Below are 12,266 nucleotides of genomic sequence, written 5' to 3' on the forward strand. Positions count from 1 at the left end.
ATCCCAAATTTGTTAAGTCAGCCATTGTGCGTGCGTGTGTGTGAGAGAGAAAGAGAGAGATCAGCAACAGATGAAATCTGATTTTATTCAGAGCCAAATACCCAATATGGACACGAATTTTTTCTGGTAACAAGCAAGGAGAGCTCCTGTTTTCTTCATAAAAATGCCCCACAGGGATTGATGTTATATGATGGGAGAGATTGAAAGAGTCATCAAGTGCAAACTAAAAGCAACCTTAAGTGAGATTTGCACATAAAAAATAACACCTATCACCCCAAATCCTGAACAAGACTTAGATCCTGTGGAAGTATCGAGCTCATGGAGCAAAATGTTCCATGTTTGTTAATAGATAACCAGATGGTGGTGTGCTTCTCATCCCTTTGAAGAAGGCTCTTAGCAGTTTCTTTGTCCTGAAACCATGAGAGTCCACAAGAAGAGTGGCAGAAATTTGCAGAAAGAAGAACAAATCAAATTAATGGAGTGTATACATGGATCTGCATGCATTTCCGGCCCCTCTTTGTTCAGCTTCCATCTTCTTGAAATTCATCTTACAGTATATGGCTGCCTGGTCGTTGCACCCAAGCTTGCTATGGAGCTTGGCAAGCCTATGGATGGCAATTCCTTCGGTATCGATATTGTGCGCCGCCCTCTTATAACACTTGACTGCCTCTTCAAGCATGTGTAACTGGTCAGTCTCATAACACTGTGCCATTGCAATCCACAGTCGAGAATCGGTGGGCTGTAAATATGCAGACTTCCGAAAATAATATAGCGCATAATAGGGCATTGCCATTGTCTCATAAGTTTGCCCCAGCCCATACTTATTAAAAGCACACACAAGCCAAAGAACATGTCCTCATGTAGGTCATAAAAGATACACCGCTAAATAGAAAAGTGGTGGTGCACCACAGAGTGAAGAGTTTGTGTACCATGACTTATTCTGGCAGATTGTTCTGTATGCTATGAGTAATATGAGCCATCTATTGCCAACCACGGAGGGCAGATGTGAACCATTCTTCCACTGAAGAAAACACTGACATATTAGAGTGGAGGAACAATTGACATCAGCCACCCATAGTTGACAAAAGATAGCTGATGTTACTTGTAGCCAAACAGTATGCTAAAAAAGGTAGTGATTTATCTTTCCCATAATAAATGTCATGGAATGTATGCTATGGTCTATCGTTCATCAGGATCCTGCCCACCCAGTGATATAATGACAATTATGGGAACACATGCTAGGTGATGACTTAAACCTTAATAGTGTATTGCTCTATCCGTCACCATCCATTACATTATCAGATATTCATGACCCCAACATAGAATGATATTCCATAGTCCACCTATTATCATAGTCATCAAACCTAGTCCAACAAGTCCAGACCAATATTTGACTGGTTTCAGCCACAAAGACCACTATGTTTTAACCGATTTGACCAATTAAATAAAGTTGGGTAAACATTTTTCATGATAAATTCTATATTGTTCTTTTTTATAATGTTAACCTATAATACATTCTATATTGTTACTATTACATCTATTGTTCTTTCTTTTTTTCTAAAATCCGGTCCAGCCGGTTCAACTAGTTGTTGGTCCACATTTGACTAGACCAAACGCCTAACTGGTCAAATCCTAATAATACTGCTTACTATTATATATTTTTCAATCCCAATATGTGTTTGTGGTGTCCACACAATAATATACAAAACTATACCAAGGACGACAATCGCGAGGATTGATATCAACTGCTCTACGATAAGCATCAATTGCTGCAGGTGCGTTCTTCATCTCAACATACTCGTGACCCATAATTGTCCATGCCGATAAATACTTACGGTTCAATCTCAATGCCCAACGAAAATATAAGACGGCCTTTTCATGTTGCCTTTTTAAACAATAATAGTTCCCAATAATGCAGCAAGACTCATGCCTCATCTGTGAGAAACACCTTGTGTGCTAGGTAGCTTTAAGTGGCTGGACATTCCTTTACATACAGTACATTTGAGTAAATATCCATGTGCTCAACCCGATACGGATCGCTTCTTAGTAATTCCTCAAATATCAATTCTGCCTCATTGAATTCCCTTAGATTATATAGGACAGTGGCAACTTGGGCCTGAATATAATCATTAAACCTGAAAATTCCTTGAAGAGAGTCATACTTTGATAGGGCTTCATTAAACATTTTGAGCTCTAAATAGGCATTAGCGAGAAAGAAATCTTTCATCCAGTGGTTTTTTAGGTTGAGACTGTTTAAAATGTTGAGGGTGGTGTACAGGGACTGGAGCTCTGACCAGGCGCTTCAGTTCCATGGGTATTCATTGACGGATTCCATGAAAATGGACACCCTTTCTCTTTAAGCACAACTCCATACAAGTATAGACCAAACTCATCAATGGTGCCCTTCTTGCGCTCAGTTGAGAGCTCCCTTTCGAGACCAACCAATTCAGCGTTCACAGCCTCGCTCTTGCCCAAGGGACATGCAAGCTCGATCATCTCTTCTTCTTTCCGCTTTTCCCTAGCCTTCAAGAAAGCAGTAGGATGGTGAAGTATTGGTCAAGAAATAATTATGAAAAATGAGGTTTAAAAGAAAAGGGAAGTATACTATAATCCAATAGGCTATAAGAGCCATAGTACAGAGGTCATCGCTAATCTGTGAAACAGTGGACCTCGTTAGTTAGGAATGACCACAATTGCAGGTCGAACACTTTCCATCAGGGTCCATCATTTCATTAAATGGTGACATCACCTATTTGGATTATAGTGCACTTTTCCCTAAGAGAAATGATCAGCCCATATAAACCGTATAAATCGCATGACAGGCATTTGTAAAGTGAAAAGCAGGTCATCTATAGCTAGAACCTGATCAAAAGAACCATATTGTAGTCATGCACAGCATGTGCAACACATCCACCATTAACATAAAGCAGACTTAATTAATATTGTTTTCAGTATCATTATCGTCATCATTACACCCACAAACAGACATGCAGAGAAAGACAACTCCTCGGTCCTCATGTATTATGCATGAGTATTTGCTAGTATATAACAAATTTTCTTACAAGATTGACAATAAATGCTTTAGTCCACTATATGCCCCTAGAAATTGATGTACCATGAAATTGCTATTTTGGAGGGAATGTATAATAAAATTCTTATCGACAAAAACAAGAAAATAGTACTACGAAAATGTGGATGCTTTCTTCTCAACTAGAGTGCATGTCATATAAAGCACCTGAACGTCCATCTCAATGCAGTTTAACTATATCAAATGTTACTGCTCAAACCACAGCGTCAGTGAGTGAAAGGGACCCTAAGATGCAGGCAGGATATTTCTTTCTGGTGGAGCCCCATGCCAACTTCTTTTTTTTCTTTTTTTTTTGAACGTTAACTGTTGGTCGTGCGTTAGCAATTTTTGAAACCGTTAGTAGTTTTTTGGTATTGGTAGGAAAGGAAACCGAGATTGGTAGATGTGTCATACGTGGTGCTACCACCTTGACCTCAACCCCATTCCTTTCTTAACTTTTTCTATAAGAATTTCATTATACATTCTCTCCAAAAATACAATTTCATGGTACATCAATTTCTAGGGGAATATAGTGGACTAAAAGCATTTATTGTCAAAAAAATTTTTTTTTTTTTTAACTTTCCATCTCTGGAGAGCGTTCTCATTAATTTCCTATTACACCAACACAGCATACAGATTTCACCAAATTGGAACCCTCAATGCAATATATATGTTCAAAACTCCGCAACACCAACATATTATACAGATTATCAAATTGGAGGCTTCAGTGCTGATTCCCCTTTGATAATCACTTTCATTGCCACTCCCAGCCAAAACTATACAACTCAAGAGGGAGCTGGACATGGTCCAATAAAACAGTTACTCCCTAGCTCCATAATAAACATTATGAGACTATTTAACAAGTATCACTGGACACTACGTGTACTTCAACAGTTCAACATATACTTTTACCTCCACTCAAGACAGGAATATGTAAAGCTTGCTAACAATCCAAGCAAACACACCTTGCAATTTAACTCTTCTTCATATAAATCCCTCTCAAGCCGCATATACCATACTACATATCCATCCATTCTCTCAAAGAGTAAGCCAATTTAAACCCATTGTTCTTACATTTAAATGGAAATGAGGGAATCTAACAAGTAATGGACACGTATTGAAAAAAAAGAAGAAACGGAGCTCTGTTTCTCCATCTAGACCATGTTCACAATCCCTTTCGAGCATACCCAACCACGTTATTGCCCTCTAGCCACATGACCAACAAATGGACTTGCTGGTATCTCAAACACAATCACATGTCCCTTAGTCCCTCTACAGCTTTTATCGGCAATATAGTTCCCACAATAGAACTTCAAGAACCTCCTTATATCTATCATGGCACCAACCTAAGAGTCCCATTTAAACTTTGTCCAAACCACTTGATAAATTGGAACCGGAACAGCCCCATTGTCTTTCTACAAGAAGTTCATTGTGACCTCTGTAGCTTTCCCATTAGAAAAGTGCATACAATACCCTGGCGTGGAAGCCAATGTAGGCTTCCAATACATAAGAAATTTCCTAGAAAAAGATGTCTATTGCACTTCCTAAGCAGCAATTCAACTCTCTACATGGTACAAAAGAAGTTCCAAGTGGAACTTGCTAGGCTTCCCGACACAAAAGTAGAAGCTCAATTGAAACATATAAGATTCATTATCCAATCCTGACTCCTGAGACATGTAGCTCCTAAGCAATGAGCCCAATCTGCAGCTAAGTGAGATCATAGAACGCCTTATGACTAAAAAGTAGCATTAGTTACTACAAGAAAGACATAAAACCTTTGAACTAAAAAATACAATAAAACGCCAAGCATATCCATGATACCCGCTTTGTTTACTGTACTGCTTTTGATGTTTAAGAATACACTACCACTACGGTTAGAAAAAGAAAAAAGAAAAAAGAAAAATAACACATACACAATTAATGCATAGAAGAAAACTTTGGGTCTAAGAAACTATCCCTCGATTCAGTATAGATATATAACATCTTAAAAGGAAACCCCATAATAAACAACACAACCGGTAGAGGTTTTGTAGATTTCCATTAGCACCTAAGGCAACACACAAAGGAAACTCCAAAAAACCAAGATAGCTTTCCTCATGTTAGTGTATGGATGGAAGATGAGTCATGAAGCACATAAGAGAATAATGTCAACAAGGAAAGAACCAAATGGGTTTCTTAGTGATAATGGAATAAAATATTTTGGTCTGCTGCATGCATGCATGCCACAAGTGAACTGGAATACGAAAGAATGATCTTTATTGTGGATGTATGGCAATGCAATATTAATGGATGGAGTACCTGGACTCAGGTTGCATTGCATCCATGTGCATGTAGAAAGTTGTCTAAAAGTAGAATTATCATGTTACAATAAATTTGTTCCATTTCAAGCACTTGTATGTACTACAACTTGTCAAGATAGATGATCTATATATAGAGAGAGAGAGGATCAAAATATTTCCTAGCAATGTTGTATGATGCACTTAAAGCAATGAGCGACGATGCAGCTCCAAGGGTAGCCCTTCTTTTTTAATAGTTGCCCATTTTCAATTGCTACCCATTCAAGCTCCCCAATAACTACCATTCAATTTTTTTTAGGATAATCGTCATCATCGTCAAAGCCTTTTCCCAACTAATTGGGTCGGCTACACAAGTCTTAGTCCGTCATTCTGCTCTATTAAGGTCATACCCTCATTGAGGCTATAAGTCCTCATATTTTTTATCACAAACTTCCAACTATATCCTTTTGGGGCTACCCCTTACCCTTTTTTGGCCTTCCACTTAAACTAGCTGACACTTCCTAACAAGTGTTGTACTGGGTCTGCGCCACACATGGCCAACCTACCTAAGTCTACTCTCTCTCATCTTATCACCTATTGGTGCCACACTTAAATTTTCTCAAATGTCTTTATTTCGAATTATATCCCTTCTTATCTTGTCACTCATCCATCTCAACATTCCCATCTCTGCTACATTCATTCTATAGGTATATTGTTTTTTTCTTGCCCAACATTCCGCCTCATAGTTTAAAGCTGGTCTCACAACTGTTCTATAGAACTTGCCCTACAACTTAATTGGAATGCGGCTTTTTTGGGATAATATCCTTTCAAATTTCCAAATAAAATTGCATCCACCCATTAAAACTTTAACCAAATCAATGACAGATCAATTGTCAAATTCAAAAAGAAAACATAGAATTAAAAGGGAGGGAGAGAGAGAGAGAGAGAGAGAGAGAGAGATGGATCAATACCAAATAGAGAGCGTAGCCTCGCAAAAAGATGGCCTTCTTCCCTTTATGACCTCTAAGGACATGAGCCGCTCTTCGATACTCCCTCGAATCAAAATACGATTTTGCCAACAAAAAAAATCGTTTTCTATATCATCTTCCTTTAATATTGGAATACCCACAAATGAGACCCGAGCTGGTGGCGTAGCCGAAACCTCATTCCTTCGGAGCCTCATTTTTATACTCGAACTCTCTTTACAGAATCGATGTTGTGAAGGAGTGCTTTTTGTTACGTCATGTTCAATTCCTACTAATTGTTCAGCTGCCCTGTTCATGTTCAAACCCTGACATAAGTTTGTCAAGAACAAAAGAAAATAACCCCAAATAGTGGATAGAGAAAAGAGATAAAGGATTGTATATCAAACACATAAAGAGTAGTAAACTTCAACTTCCACTAAACTACACAAAGTAGAAATTACTAGTCAAAACCTGGAAATACTGAGCAAAACACACCAATGGTTTGAGTTCTTGAGTAGTTGGATCTGGGTTCGGGATTCTCTCTCTCTCTCTCTCTCTCTCTCTCTCTCTCTCTCTCTCAACATGGATATACATAAAGAAAATGGATATAATTTAAGGGAAGAATATGAGCATCCATCCATTCATGCACCGAAATCACAAAAATATTTGAGAATAAAGTCGCAAGGAGAAACCCTAAAACGAATCTCCAAAATTATATGCTGGTTATGATGTCTAATGCGATAATCAGTGCAGGTGAGAAAATGACAATGAATGGGTATAAGTAGTAAAGAGAAGTTCAAAAAGACGTTAAAACAGATATGAAAGAGAGGGGGAGGGTTTTTAAGGGGATACCATTTAGCAGTGGAGTTGAGGCAACGCTCTCCGAGTTGGTGGATAGCAGCACGGAGCTCCTTTCTGTAAGAAATCCGAAAGCGGTACGCCCCCACCTACTCTGCTCACCCCTCCCCTCTCTCATCCTATTAAACCTACGGATTAGGTAACAAGAGTTGTTTTGGAATTAGCCCTTGAGGGTTTCAAACTAAGGTTAAGGTTTTGCGGTTAAGAGGGGTTAAGGTTTTGCCGTTAAGAGGGGGTTCATAGTTAGATTTTAATAAAAGTAAAAGACTCCTAATGGCAACAAGTAATTATGCTCTGATACCAATGAAAGAAAGACCAAAATGATATTGCCAGGGAATATATATATATTTTTTTCTTCTTCTTGCCCTTTTTATTTTGCCAAAGATCACTTATAAGTGGTCTTATTACAATAACTCATATTTTAAGACAAAATAAATAAAACCAAGATCTTTTAAAATTTTGTTGCCACTAAAATAATTTTCTTTAAACAAAAAAACACTGCCTACTACTTATGCTTGAGAATATAAAAACAATGCAAGAAATAAAAAGACAATATCGAAAATTACCTCAATCGAACTTATTATATCCCTCACCAAATCACTACCATCCCATGGTACGGCATCGAAGATTAAGCTCTAATCTCAACTGAAAAAGCAAATTAATGCCACTTACGAATAAAAAGAAATGGCTGCAAGAACTTTTATCTCAAATATCCTAAAAATCGAAATATTTGATTGGACCAATTATGCATATTGGAAAAGAAAGATTGGATATGTCCTTTATGAGGAACACTTGCATGAGATGCTTTATGAGCTTCGTCCTCATCGTCCCAGTGATGACTTCATCTCCAGTAATCAAATATGAGTATGTCCCCTAAAAGATAAAGAACTTGAGATGTGCTGCTTACATCTCAAGCTCTTTATCTTTTGTGCGTTATAATCGATTTATATGCTTCCGAGTATAAGTCAATCTACACTCCAAGTGGTATCTATGATAGGTTTAAGAGTGAATATGTGGATCCCTATTTCATGAAACAAGCCATGGCTATGAAAAAATATAATGAGTTAAAGATGGGAAAGGGAACAAAATTCTCAGATTACGTGGACACTTTTCATGCACTAATGTTAAAGATGGAAGACACTAGCATGAAACCTACTGAACTCATGCAAGTGATTCATCTCATGAATTCACTTCCTAACTCATAGGAAGCCTTTGTGTCATCTCTTTCGGCAAGGAGGAATGCACCAAAGTTGGAGGAGCTCATCACTACTATTAAAGGAGAAGAAGAAAAGAAGAACTCAAAGCATGCGCTAACATCAACTTCAAAGGAGGCCGTACACATGATAAAATTTCCACCTTCTTTTAAATCTAAGAAAGAAAACGTAGAAATAATTTTTGAAATAGATGAGATTTCAAAAAGAGAGATTTTGTAAATAAAGGAGGAAAGAAAGAGACTAGGACTTGTTTTATTTACAAGAATGTGAGCCACATAGCCAAGTATTGTCGGTCTAACAAATTTGGTGAGACCAACAAAGAACTTGTTTGTGTGGTTTTTGAGACGCTGCTAGCCGACCCCAAGAGAGCTTCTTGGTGTCTTGACTCGAAAGCTACAACTCATGTCACAAACACCAAGGAAGGCTTTCACTCTTTTACTCCTATGGGGCCAAGAGAGCAATATCATTGGAATTAGGGATTTTGCGCTCAAATTAAAGAGCGAGTGCACATTAATCCTAAAGCAATCAATTTATGCTGATGATATGAGGAAGTGTTTGGTTTCGATTCCCAATTTGTCTATGGTAGGATTTATGACCACTTTCGCTGGAGAAAAAGTTGTTAAAACCACTTTCGTTGGAGAAAAAGTGGTGGCCAAGAGGGAGAATATTGTTGTCATGACTGGATGTCTTGTGAATAGCCTATTTGCATAGAAGAATCAAAGAGAAATAAATGCAGAGAAAGAGAGAACCGGGGGAGGAGGTGACTATGGATCTCTCAAATAGTACCACTGAAGAGCAGGCACGAGCACCAGAGGCCTTGCAGATGGTGTTGTCTTTTGAAGCAGAACCTGTTTGTTTTTCCTTAATTTATTTTTCCTTAATGTAATATTCATTTAGCTATGTTAAGTTTGGGGATTTTTTATCTATGTTAAATTTCGAGATTTTTTATTGTTAATATTGAATATGTGCTTTGAAAGATCTCTCCGTCACACGGTTCTCTTTTTTCCCTAATCCATTTTCCCTAATTTTTTTTAAGATGTTAAATTTGGGGAATTTTTATAATTATCTCTATCTATGTTTTTTCCTAATGTATGTTCTCCTAGATGGTTCTCTATTAGCGGTTATCTTTCTCTCTATGTATTGGAGCTTGATAACGAGCATTATAAACAGTAATTAGCAAATCTATTTTCCCTTAATTTCTCTCAATGAGCGATTCTCTTTCTCTCTCCATATGTGTATTTTTATATCGAGCATTATAACCAGGGATTAATACCTAGTAAATAAATCATAAATAAAATGAGATATTAAATGAGATTTAATTCAAAAAATAAAAATAAACTAGTGTTCAATACAATATAAAGCTCCAATACAATAAAGCCTATAAATCTCTGTGAGCATTCAATGATTTTCTACAATTGATCAGCCGCCATATGCAATTAGCCCGTTTTAGGATTAAAAAAAGAAAAGAAAAAGGAAAGAAATAAAAGTAGAAAAAAGGTTAATGAGCTTCTTTTGAAGGTATAAAAAATGAACTTTTATAAAACAGGAAACAGGTAAATGAACTTTTCAAAAAAAAAAAAAAAATTCACATGTTATTAATAGTAAAGTTTTTTTGGAACGATTTATTGTGAATAAAAAAAAATCACATTTTAAACTTCTTCATGAAAAAAACGTGATTTTTGTACGCTGTTTTGAATAATACGCATATTAAAACGGTTTTAAAAAAACTCTGATTTTTTGAAAAAATTGCGTATAATAAGGCGATTTGCTACCGATGGCTAGGACACATTAATTTCAAAAGAATGGAAAGACTGAAAAATGACGGTATTCTTCAAAAGTATAAAAGTGATTTATCGAAAGTTTATAAGTCTTGTGCGCAAGGAAAACTAATAAGAAAAATACCGTTGGGGCAAAAAAATGTACTAACGTTTTAAAAATCATTCATAGTGACATATGTGGTCCTATGAATATGGCTACCAAAAGCCACGAAAGATATTTCATCGCTTTTATAAATGACCACTCGCGATATGGCCATATGTATCTTATTCACACAAAATTCAAAGCTTGAGAAAAATTCAAAGAATACAAAGTCGAGGTAGAAAATTAAATCAACTTGAAAATTAAAGTCTTTAGAATCGATTAGGGGGGGAGGGGATATTCATCCGACATTTTCAAAGAGCTATGTGTTGAAAATGGGATTATTCATCAGTATACTATGCATTATACTCCTGAACAAAACGGTGTCGTCGAGAGACAGAATAGGACTTTGGTTGAAATGGTAAGGAGTATGATGGGGCACACTATGCTCTCAATGGAATTTTGGGGAGAAGCCATGTTAACAGCATGTTTTATTTAATCGGACTCCCACAAAGTCCCACTTACTCCTCACGAAATATTTACTGGTCGTGCTCCCTCCCTTGATCATCTGAAAGTTTAGGGTTGTTCAGCCCATGTCCTTATCTCACATCAAAATATGATCAAACTTCAACCCAAAACATTGAAGACCATTTTCATTGGCTACTCAAACCATGGTAAGGGGTATCGATTCTACAACCTTGAAACATGGGCGGTCATTGAGAGTCGCGATGCTCATTTCTTCGAGGAAGAATTCCTTGAAGCAAGATTGAATCATAAATAAGTCGACTTTTATGAGGAGGCAAGAAACAAGGATGTGCTTCGAGAACCCAAACTCGAAAATTCAAATGAACTTGAACCTGAACCCGAACCCTCAAATCGAAATGAACATGAACCCGAACCAAGACGAAGCAACCGAATTAGTAGACTACCTCTATACCTAAAACATTTTGTCTACCTGGGGGCACACTCTGATAAAGTGGTGGATGATCTAGATTCTGAACCCAAAACATACCATGACGCCTTGTCCTATCCTAAAAAGGAATATTGGATAGAAGCCATGAAAGATGAATATGCTTTTATTAACCAAAACTATATTTGGGAATTAGTACCAATACCTCATAAACGTAAGGCTATATGTTGTAAGTGGATTTTCAAGAAAAAGTTAAACTCGGAAGGGAAAATAGAAAATGACAAAGCTAGGTTAATTGCAAAGGGATTTACCCAAAAGGAATAGATAGATTATGATAAGAACTTTTCTCCTATTGCCAAATTCTCATCTATTTGAATCCTTATAGCCTTAGCAGCCCATTTTGATTTTGAGGTTCATCAAATAGATGTTAAAACTGCCTTCCTAAATGGAGATTTAGAAGAAAAAATATATATGATCCAACCCAATGGATTTGAGGAAAAAAGAAAAGAAAACCTAGTGTATAAACTCAATAAATCTCTCTATGGCCTAAAACAAGTATCACGTTAGTGGTACATAAAATTTCAAGAGATCATTGTCCTTGCAAGGTTCTCTACAAATAATGAAGACTACTGTATCTATCAAAAGATCAGTGGGAGTGATGTCATTTTCATTTCCTTATATGTGAATGATATATTAATTGTTGGTAGTTCGATTGCTCTAGTAGTAGAGACAAAAACTTTCACTACATAACACTTCGATATGAAAGATCTTTGAGAGGGCATCAAAATAATAAGAAATAGAAAAGAAAAAACCATTTAACTTTTCCAAGCAACCTATTGCAAGATGATACTGGAAAAATTTGATATGGATAAGTGCAAGCCCATGTCTACCCCAATTGACAAAGCTTAGTAACAAGATGTATCATACTGAAGATGTTGATATAAGAGCTATAGAGAGAGTGCCTTATAGGAGCGCAGTTGGATCCCTTATATACGCCATGATAGGAACAAAGCCTGACTTGTCTTTCGTCATGAGCTTGGTTAACAAATTTCAAAACAATCCTTGAGAGAAGTATTGGAAGGCGGTTAAGAGAATTCTCATATATTTAAAGGGGACCAT

General features: G+C 36.9%; 1 pseudogene across 1 annotated transcript; it reads right to left on the minus strand.

The window, feature by feature from the left end:
• Positions 1 to 69: 69 nt before the first annotated feature.
• On the minus strand, positions 70 to 7,788 carry LOC18442585 (anaphase-promoting complex subunit 8-like; annotated as a pseudogene). Its single transcript, XR_016048185.1, has 6 exons — positions 7,771 to 7,788; positions 7,161 to 7,255; positions 6,315 to 6,617; positions 1,705 to 2,523; positions 489 to 820; positions 70 to 410 (listed from the first exon to the last, which is right to left on the minus strand). The product of XR_016048185.1 is annotated as an anaphase-promoting complex subunit 8-like (transcript).
• Positions 7,789 to 12,266: the final 4,478 nt, after the last annotated feature.

The sequence above is a fragment of the Amborella trichopoda genome, chromosome 13 (genome assembly GCF_054954075.1).
Source record: "Amborella trichopoda isolate Santa Cruz 75 chromosome 13, AtrichopodaSantaCruz75HAP2 v2.0, whole genome shotgun sequence".
Taxonomy (NCBI): domain Eukaryota; kingdom Viridiplantae; phylum Streptophyta; class Magnoliopsida; order Amborellales; family Amborellaceae; genus Amborella; species Amborella trichopoda.